Below are 10,419 nucleotides of genomic sequence, written 5' to 3' on the forward strand. Positions count from 1 at the left end.
GCAGGAGAGGTGGAGAGAAACAGGGGTAGCTGATACTACCCCTCCTTGGAGAAAATAGGACTGGTTAAAATTTTGCTAATTTAGGTCACTGATTTCAGTGAGGTCAGGAGTTAATGGTAGTAGGAAAGTATCCCTCTGGATTTCATCAGTGAAAGGTGACGCACCAACCATAAACCTCACAAGACTCTCAAACTAAGAGCCTAGCCTTGAGGAGCTTTGAAGATAGACCACTGATTTCAGTAAAATGACATGACACAGACAACATAAATTTACATTTGCTCAGCAAAAGCTGGTGGATATCTCTGTGATAGGATGCTAAGGGCAAAAATTCACTATCATACATTGAAGTGCCATTTCCATAACCATTTATTTACATCTTTTGGAATTTAGGCTATATTCAGATTCTGTCTCCACCTGTGGCAGAACAGAATCACCCAGGTGGGTGTATAACTGCTCAGATTGAAATGACTGGGGAAGTTTGGTCCACTTCGTAGCTCAACAGCTTAGCGGTCAGGGCATCTGATCAGAGGGTGGGAGCCCCAGGTGAAAAACCTCCATCACTCAACTGAGGTTTGCAACTGCATCTTCTACTTTCTCAGCAAAATGCTTTTTCAGGCAGCCTATGGGCCAGGCATTGGCTCAGCAGGCTCCAGCTCCATACCTAAGGGTGGCCCACTGGGCAGTCAAAAAGGGAAGATGTAGGTCCAGGAATAGGAGAGCAAGCAAGAAGGAGGGAGACTGAGACGATCGCTATGGGTGTCTATACATGTGCTCTGGGGAAGGAAGGTGGGCGTTTTAATTAAATTGCAGCAGAGTCGCTTGTATTTAGCATCCTACGTTTCAAAATGGCAGCAGGGGTGCTTTAACTAAAGCTTGTTTGATGAGCTGTAGTTAAAGCACCCCTGCCACCATTTTGAAATGTAGGACACTGAATACACATGATGGTGAGGCTTGCTGGAGTCTAATCCATCAGACTTGATTAATCTAATTAGGGTGCCTATACACGCTATGCGATGCATTTCATCTTGAAAGGGCTATTGGTTTGGCCCCTGACCACAACATTTTCTGCACCTAGCATTTCCTTTTTGTTGGATAAAATAGATAAACAGCTGTGGCATAGCCGGTGCCCCATCAGGGTCTGGGGCCCGGGCAAAAACTTTCTGGTATCAAAGGTCTGCTAGTTTGGGGTTTCTTCTAACCAAAGCTTTGGGATACACACACACACACCCCCACCCACACCCACACCCTGATTCTATTCTTTCCTGTCGCCTACATCACTTGAGTGAAGATTTCCATGCACATGCAACAGGGAAGCTCAGGGTAAGCACAGTTGCAGCAGGGCAATTCAAATCTAAGATCTCTCCAGGCACTAAAACTTCCATTTTAGTGACTACAGAAGTGCTACTTGGGCAGGCAAAATTTAAAGGAAATTTAGATGCATCTCTAAGTGGATGCATGAAGAAGTGGGCAGCTTCTTCAGACGTGCCTAAAGGAGATGAATATTTTGTTGTGGAAATATTTTCAGCTCCCGCACTTTTTTGTTGAAAAGGCAGAAGTGTATCAACTGCAACATTTGTGCAATTGAGAACAACACTGAAAATTAAACCTCCCCGAAAAATCAACATGCTCATTGTCATATTTCCAAAAGGGGACATCTCATTTTTTGCAATAAAAAATGAAAATGCGCCTTAAAGACTTAAAATATATTTTTAATTTTTTAAAAGCTGAAAATTCCTATGTTTTGTTTTGATTCAGGAGAAATATTTCATTTCCCTGGAAAGGATTCTAACCGGAAAGTTTTATTCTTTTTTCTTTGTGACAGTACAATTTTTATGATTTTAATTATTTCCAAAATGTCCCTGGACTGAAAAATTAGATGTGTGAAAGACTCAACTTGCAAGGGGGATTGTCACTGGCATAGAACAAGTGTGAAAATATTCATGAAAATCCCAGGTTGGTGAGATGAACTCCTATTAGGATCAGTGCAAATCAGTAGTGATACAGAGCATGTGTTTGCCTTGGCTTAAAATACTGCAAGAGTGCCACACATCAGTCCAAAGCACAATGCTCAGACCACAGTCTTCTTAGATGTCAGGCTGGGGAAAACCAAACTGGAGAAAGAGATCCCAGCACTGAGAATCCCACCCAGAAAGCAACCTCTTGGCATCCCACTCTGCTTCAATTTAGAAAATTACTTGAGCTTGCAGTTTGATCCAGCATTGCTCAGAAAACCCCCCAAAGGCATTGGTCTTTGGAGGGGCTTAAGTACTGCTTCTGAATAAGGAGGCTTTCTGACTTAGCTGCTTAGCTTACCTGATACCATGGGTTACCCCCCTTTGAACTTAACAGGGCTGGATGAAAACTTTTTGCTGACTTCATATCAAGATGAATTTGTAGTGAGGCAGTAGGTTTCTGAGTACAGTGGAAAAAATTCACTGTTCTAAAACAGAAGGGGATTGCTTTTCTCTTTCACATATTCAGGTTTCAAAAACAACACACACACACACATGCACGCACACCAAAAAGGCAAAAAGAGGAAATTCCCACCCCCCTCAATTTTAAAACAACAACAAAAAAACCCTCTCCTGATCATTTCTGTTCCTTAAATTCTTGCCTTTTAGCATCCTCAGCCAACTTTGAAAGCCCAGCTATCTAAACCTCAAGGACATCTCCTTACAATGAAGAAAGCATCCAATAACTTTAGTTAAGGAGTGAAGAGAAGAACCGTCCTAGGCGTAGTTCCAGCTCCAGCTCCAGCTCAGCTGTCTGTCTCTGATCAAAGGAAAAAAAGCTGCACTGGAAGTGACATCTTAACCAGTACTGGTTTTTAATGATCATTGCATTATCATACAGTATTATAGTAGAAAAAGTGTGAAATGCATTTGGTAAGTCATGGGAAGCTTCCTGGACTGAATCCCTGTGGCTCAATTAAAACAAAGAAGTTTGGTTTGTAAATTGGATTGGAGAGAGGTGTAAAGCTGCCCTTGTTGAGTTACAAAACTGCTTACTAGCTGGGAGTAAAAGGCTCCTGGGACTTCCTAAAATGTTTTGCAACCTGGCCATGCCACCTCCTCCTCTCCCACCCTCCCATACCCTGTGCTGCTGGGGGGTGGTGCCAAGAGGGGAAAGGTGGGCAAGGGGAACTATCAGTTTTACCAAGTTCGGACTAAATGAGGACATTTCTTCTTTTTTGGTAGATGATGGAGAATGAAAATTTGAAAACTTTTAATTTAGTAATTTGAACCAAAATGGAACCCTCTGATATGTTGCGATTTAACAGTTTCACGGTAGGCTGTTGATATGAGTCATTTTACTTTGTTGTGAGAGAGTTCAACATCGATCTGCATTTTCCCACTGTGCTATACTGCTTCCTCACAGCTGTCAGTTAGGAGTTTGATGCCCCATTCTTTTCAATAGGCCAGATACCCTTCATCTTCCATGAAGAATCCTGAGGCTTGGGATGCCCCTGATACGACACAGGGCATGGTCAACTGGGTCCACATTGCCTTAAGGATGTGTAACCCTTTGGGGTCTCAGTCAACTGAAGTGGACAATGGGCTGTATTCCCAGCCCCCTAAGACAATATGGTGACATTGTGAGACAAAATACAAGGCAAGTATTGACATATGTATTGCCAATAGGAGTGTGCAAAGTGGGCTGTATTCAATTCGGATTCAGATTTGGCCCGATGCAGGGGACAGTGATTTGATTAGCTGATTTGGATCATTGTCCCGATTCGATTCAGCCCAAAATGGAACTGAAGATTTGATTCTGATTTGGAAAATCAGTGATTCGGCCATAGACAAAGCTTTATATGTTTTTTCTACATACCACAAGGTACCGGGTGTGGCTCGTGAGCACTGAGATGGTGGGGCAGATGGAGCATCCCACAGGAGCGTGGGGCACGTGTTTGGCAGCAGACCCGAAGTGGACCCGATTATGTCTGGTCCACTTCCAGGTCTGCCACCGAGTGTGTGAGGGACTCCCCCCATGCCCCTCTGGCTTGGTGATTGGCTGTGGGGGGACCCTGGGTGTCCCCCCAGACCCAGGAGGCACCAGTTGCCAAGCCAAGGGGCAAGGGGGGGTGGGTCACCCATGCGCTCTGCGGCAGACCCAGAAGTGGACCGGAAATGCTTCTGCTCCACTTCTGGGTCTGCTGCTGAGTGCGCTGAGGACTCCCCCGCACTCCTGTGGGACGCTCCATCCACTCCACCATCTCAACGTTCACTGGTAGCTTGAGGTATGTAGAACAAACATAAAGCTGTGTCTATGTCCGAATCGTCAAATTTCTCCGAATCTCTCTGAATCAAATTGGAGGCTTCTGATTCGATTCGGAGAGATTAATGGGTCTTCTGATTCGATTCAGATTCAGAGATTTGGCTGCCAAATCAGGCCAAATCTCTGCTGAATTGAATCACCAAGCGAAGCTTCGCACAGCCCTAATAGACAAGTGGATCAAGGCTGGTTAGTGGATCATCCATTGCTTGCTCATCATTTAAGCCATTGTTAAGACCTGGGAGAAAAGGAATAAAGGGTCCAATTCATTCCAATCTGCATCTGGAAACAGGCAGCAGAAGCATGAAGCGTAAATCAGTGTAGGCTGATGTCTTTCCTAGCAAACAATCTAGTTTCTGCCATGCACCTGTCAGCATAATTTAACATTACTGATATAGTATGGATAAAATTATATAGCAGTGTGCATATCTAATCCAACAAAGGCTTCCCTAGTCAAGCAAGCTAATCATTGGCCCTCATTTACTTGGATTGGGAAGTCACAAGTTTTGCTCTTGTAGAAACAACAGCTGACATTTATTAAGATCTCCACAGAATTTGTGCCATGGCCTGTTAAATTTAGCTGGGAGCAGAATGGCTGTGGTCAACCTGGGCAACTAGCCAGCTCCTCTAGGCACAGAGCACAGCATTTGGCACATAAGACATGTAGCAGGGCAGATCTTTACCTGGGGTATCACCAGCTCCTGCCATGTTGATTGTGGAAGTGCAACTAGCCACGGGTGTGGTGGCATCTGTTTTTTTGATTCCCTGTAAAGGTGGAACCTAGGGCTGCTGCTTCCATTTCACATCTAGGTTGGCAACCTGGACCCAAGGGATGCCTGGTTTCTCCATTCCCCAAACTCGAAGGCTCTTTTGGGCTCCATCAGAGTCTGCTCTAAAGCACTGTCTGAGTGCCAGGCACGAGTAAGATTCAGAATCATAATAATTTGCTTAACATATACAGACCTCATAGCAGACCAGAAGTAAGGTCAGAACTTATAGTCATTAGATCAAGACTGCTGCTACCTCCTTGAATGTTCTTCAAAAATATAAGCAGCTTCTTACTTCTTGTGTAGGAATGGATCAGTGGTATCAAAGATGGGGGAGCCAATGAGGATAGCCATAGGCATGTAAGGATGAGTTACCCTACTACACGTGCAGATGAGTGGCAAGCCCTAAGCCAAGAAGGGGCTGAGTCACCACAGACAGGGAAAGGATAGCTCTGCACATGCCCTATGTAAACTAGATCAGGATCCTGAGCAGACTGATGCACAGTTCTCTTTGGATAGCTATATGAAGCAGAAAGAAAAAAGTACGGGACTGCACCAGTAGGCGGCAGGGGAACAACTGGTAGTTTGCTGACTTCAGCGATGACCAGGGATCCGGGTTTTCTGTTTCACATGGAAAAGAAACTGTGGATTTTACCTTTTAGCCAAGAAAAAAGTTGCTGTTTCATTTTAAGGGAGAAACACACAGATTTTCCACTTTTGGAAAGAGCTCACTGCAAGCTGGCAGAAATTCCAGCTTACAAGAGCTTCTTGCAAAAAGGGTGGGAAACCCTAAATTCTGTCTTGAGAGGGAAGGAGACGGGGAAGGGGTGGAGCCTCAGAGTCTGGAGTCAGCCAGGGCTTGGCTTAGGCTCATATTCCCTCCTGAAGCATTTGGGGTAAGTGGGGCTTGCAGGATGCTGGGGGCCAGCTGGGGCCCCCTCTGGCAGATCTGGGGGGTAGGGGACTGTGGGCTCAGAATGAGGGGCACCAGCAGGGCTGGAGGGGAGGCCTTGCAGGCCGGGTGTGGGTGCGGGTGACTACCAGAGCTGGGGAGGGTGGGAGGGAGGGGAAGTCTGTGGGAAGAGCCAGCAGCATGGGTGGGCGGCAGGACAGGGGGGTGTGGGTGAAGGCTGAAGGAGCAGGGAGGTGTCCACAGGTGCTCTCAGGCCAGCATGGGAGAACCTGGGCAGCATCCCTGCATCCCACCAGGGGTAAAGTTGGGTGGGAAGGCAGGGTCTTTTACCTGTGTGTCTAGCGCTATTGAACAACCAGGACACCTGTCCTGCCACCTGATCCTGTGAGAAGTAGGCAGTGGCCATGGCATAGCGCTGCAGCTCAGGGGATGCTGTGGCATGCCAGAGGCTGAGGCGGATGCTGAGCTGCTGCTGCCGTCCATGTGCCATCAGGCCAGGCTGTCCCCTGCCCACCCCCATGGGGCTTCCAGTACTCCAGTGGGAAGCCGCACGTGGAAACTAGCAAGAGCCTACCCAGCCCAATGGTGTGTGACTCCGTGCCTTCATGTGTGTCTTCCTGCTGGAGTATTGGAAGCCCCACGTGGAGGGGTGGCCCAGCCTGGCATGTGGACCTGGGAGCGATGTACCATCAGGCTGGGTGAGAACCTGCACATGGAGGCACGGAGTTGTGCACCATCGGACCGGGTGGGCTCCTGCTTGCCTCCATGTGCAGCTTCCTGCTGGAGTGCTGGAAGCCCCACATAGAGGCACAGAGCCTGCCTGGTCCAATGGCATGTGGCTACAGGTCTATGTGCCATTGGGCCAGGCCAGCTGGCTCTGTGCCCCCACGTGGCTCTTCCAGCACTCCAGCGAAAAGCTGCACACAGAGGCATGGAGCCCACCTGGCCCGATGGGACATGGCTGCCACAGGTGCTAGCATGGAGCCAGCCTGGACTGGTATGAAGGCATGTGCCAGCAGGCCAGCCTGACTCTGCCAGCATGTGCAGGTCCTTGGACTCAGCCAGAGGCATGTGCCACCAGGAGCTCTGCCTGCTGTGGCCATGGGCATCGCAAGGGCCCGCTACCGCTGAGCTGCTGGTGGTGGGGGCTGTGCACCACAAACCCCACACCCGCCCATAAACCCACACCCACACCCCTTCACGACCCCCACATACACACCAACACCCCTGCACACCTTCACAAATTACCCCCCCACACATACACCATGCCCACTCCCCAGTCATACAAAGTACCTGCATATATTTTGAAAGAAGGTTCAAATAGCGTTATATTTAGTTTAATTTGTAAAAAAAAAAGCAAAAGTTATTAAGTTTGCATAGTTTTGAGTTTTCCTGTGCATCATTTTGAATTTTTCTGCGCATAATTCCCTGGAGTATACAGAGTGGTCTCACCAGGAGCTCTGATTTTCCATGATGAAAACCCCCAAATCAAATGCCAAAATGTATAGGTATTTAGAATTTATCTTATTATAAGGATTGAGGCATTGGTAGTCTTCCAAATTGCTTTAAAACTGTAAATATATCAATAAAATATTGTGCTCAACTGATACCTATATATATAGTGGCCTTTCATTTTAATCACAGTCTTTGGGGTGTTAATCAGAGAATTTGCAAATTTTTATCAGAGAATTTGTGATTTTTAAACAGAGAAAGCCAGGATTCCTGGAAATGAGTAACCTAGGAAGAACCTAATCTAGCGCTTTAAGAGGGAGCAGACAGCCATGTTGAAGAAACCCAGCTCCCTTCAGTCTCTCAGGCTCTCAGTCTGTACTCACCTGGGGACAACAGCCTGATATGGGACTCCAGCCCCTTTGATTCTTCTGCACAATGTGGTGGAAATCTATTCTTCCACTTGACCCCGAAGCATGGGTGACTGGTGCCTCCTGAATCTGGTGGGGTACCCGTAGAAGCTGCAGACGGCAGCAGCCCTGTCAGGTGGGGCACTAGCCCCACTGACAGCATCAGTGTCAGCCACCGGGGGGGTACCGGTCCTGTCACCGAACCACTGGCACGATTGTTTGAGCACTCTTGGTTCTCGGGTCAGGTCCTGGAGGGACTGGAAAAGGGCCAGTGTGGTCCCTAGTTTCAAGAAGGGGAGGAAGGAGGATCCGAGTAATTATAGGCCAGTCAGTCTTGCCTCCATCCTTGGAAATGTCTTTGAAAAGATTGTGAAGGATCATATTTATGGGAGTCCAGCAGGAAAAATAATGCAGCTGGGAAACCAGCATGGATTCATAGTAGGTAGATCATGCCTGAAAAATTGGTTTCATTTTATGACAGGGTCACAAAATGCCTAAATGCAGGCGTAGAGGTGGATATCATTTTCTTGGACTTTAGCAAGGCCTTTGATACGGTATCTCATCCCATTCTCAGAAATAAATTAAGAGGCTGTGACACAGATGTTTACATGGGCCAGTGGGTGGCAAATTGGATTAGCGGTCACACCCAGGAAGTGCTAGCAGATGGGCTGGTATTGACCTGGAAGGATGTGGGTAGTGGGGTTTCACAGGGTTTGGTCCTTGGACCTGTATTCTTCAATATTTTCATCAGTGACTTGGATGTGGGTGTGAAGTGTACTCTGTCCAAGGTTGCGAATGATCCTAAATTGTGGGGTGAAGTGCACACTCTGGAGGGTAGGGAATGATTGCAGGCAGACTTGGACAGGTTAGAAAAGTGGGCAGTACACAATAGGATGCAGTACAACAAGGACAAGTGCAGAGTGCTACACCTAGGGCACAAAAATATCCAGCACACCTACTGGCTGGGAAGTGACCTTCTCAGCAGCACAGAAGCCGAAAGGGATCTCCGAGTCACAGCGGACTCCAAGATGAACATTAGTCATCAGTGTGATGAAATCATCAGCAAAGCTAACACCACTTTATTATGCATCACCAGATGCATGACAAATACATCCAAGGAGGTGATACTTCCCCTCTATGCAGCATTGGTTAGACCGCAGTTGGAGTCCAGTTTTGGGCGCCTACTTCAAGAAGGATGTTGATAGACTCGAGAGGGTCCAGAGGAGGGCCACTCATATGGTTAGGAGCTTACAGGACAAGCCCTATGAGGAGAGACTGAGGGACCTGGACCTCTTCAGCCTCTGCAAGAGAAAGCTGAGGTGATCTTTCGGGTGCCTACAAATTCATTAGGGGGGCGCAGCAAGGGATCGGAGATGCTCTGTTCACCAGAGTGCCTCTTGGGGTAACAAGGAACAATGGTCACAGACTGACAGAGAGCAGATTTAGGCTACATATCAGGAAAACTCCTTCACGGTAAGGGTGGCCAAAATTTGGAATGGGCTTCCAAGGGAGGTGGTGCTCTCCCCTACCTTGGGGGTCTTTAAGGAAAACTCCTTCACGGTAAGGGTGGCCAAAATTTGGTTTTCCTGTCTAGGCAGGAGGTTGGACTCAATGATCTGTTGAGGTCCCTTCCAACCCTAGCATCTATGAATCTATGTATATGGCTAGCCCTCAGCTTCCTCTCTTGCTGTCTCCAGGCTTAGCCTGCACACAGTTTGCGTCTCAACCACAGGCACCCCTGGAAAACTTTTCCCTAGTCACCTTCCATGGCCAGACTTCTTGACCTGTTTCTGGGGCTGCCTTATGCCCCTCTAGACCTGCCTGCTTCCAGTCAGGTGATCCTTCAGGGTTACATCCAGGTGCCTAATAATTAATCTCATTGCCTGGCCTCCATGGCAATCCAGTTCTACCTGTGTTCTGCTTCCCCTGCAGGGTTGCTCCTTCGCTTAAGGGCTAGGGGCAGAAGTTACACATAAACCAGTTTAAATGATCAGAAACAAGTTTAAACTTGTAATAGAACAGAAACTCAGTGCACATAAACCAGTTTCAAAATGGCTGAAACCGAGATAAGATAAACCTAGTTGAATATATTATCAAACTTAACTGATTTGGGTCATACCAATTTATGGAACTTCTGTCCCAGACTCCTTCCTGGTTTAAGTACTGGGCACCGCACTTCAAAAGGGATGTGGCCAGCCTGGAGAGGGTTCAGAGGAGGGCCACCCGCTTGGTAAGAGGGCAGCAGGACAGGCCCTACGAGGAGAGACTGAAGGACCTGAACCTGTTCAGCCTCAGCAACAGGAGGCTGAGGGAAGACCTAGTGGCTGCCTACAAGCTCATCAGGGGAGATCAACGGCAAATAGGTAGAGCCCTTTTCTCCCCAGCACCACCTGGGGTGACGAGGAACAATGGTCATAAGCTGATGGAGAATAGATTTAGGTTAGAGATCAGAAGGCAATATTTTACAGTTAGGGTGGCCAAAATCTGGAACCAGCTTCCCAGGGAAGTGGTCCTTGCTCCTACCTTAGGCAAATTCAAGAGGAGGTTGGATGATCACCTGTCTGGGGTCTTGTGAACCCAGCATTCATTCCTGCCTGTGGCAGGG

At 47.6% G+C, this 10,419-nt stretch overlaps 1 protein-coding gene across 3 annotated transcripts in view; it reads right to left on the reverse strand.

The window, feature by feature from the left end:
* Nucleotides 1–10,419, reverse strand: part of LOC102383394 (olfactory receptor-like protein OLF3) — a 37,117-nt gene that overhangs the window by 2,784 nt on the left and 23,914 nt on the right. Inside the window, exon 1 of one of the 3 annotated variants that reach the window (XM_006034301.2) lies at nt 7,791–7,819. The exons of the other annotated variants lie outside the window; for them this stretch is intronic. The gene's annotated coding sequence lies outside the window, so the exon portion shown is untranslated. Of the gene's footprint in view, nt 1–7,790; nt 7,820–10,419 lie in introns of those variants that run through there. 3 annotated transcript variants of the gene reach the window in all.

Source organism: Alligator sinensis, unplaced genomic scaffold (assembly GCF_000455745.1).
Source record: "Alligator sinensis unplaced genomic scaffold, ASM45574v1 scaffold790_1, whole genome shotgun sequence".
Lineage (NCBI taxonomy): Eukaryota > Metazoa > Chordata > Crocodylia > Alligatoridae > Alligator > Alligator sinensis.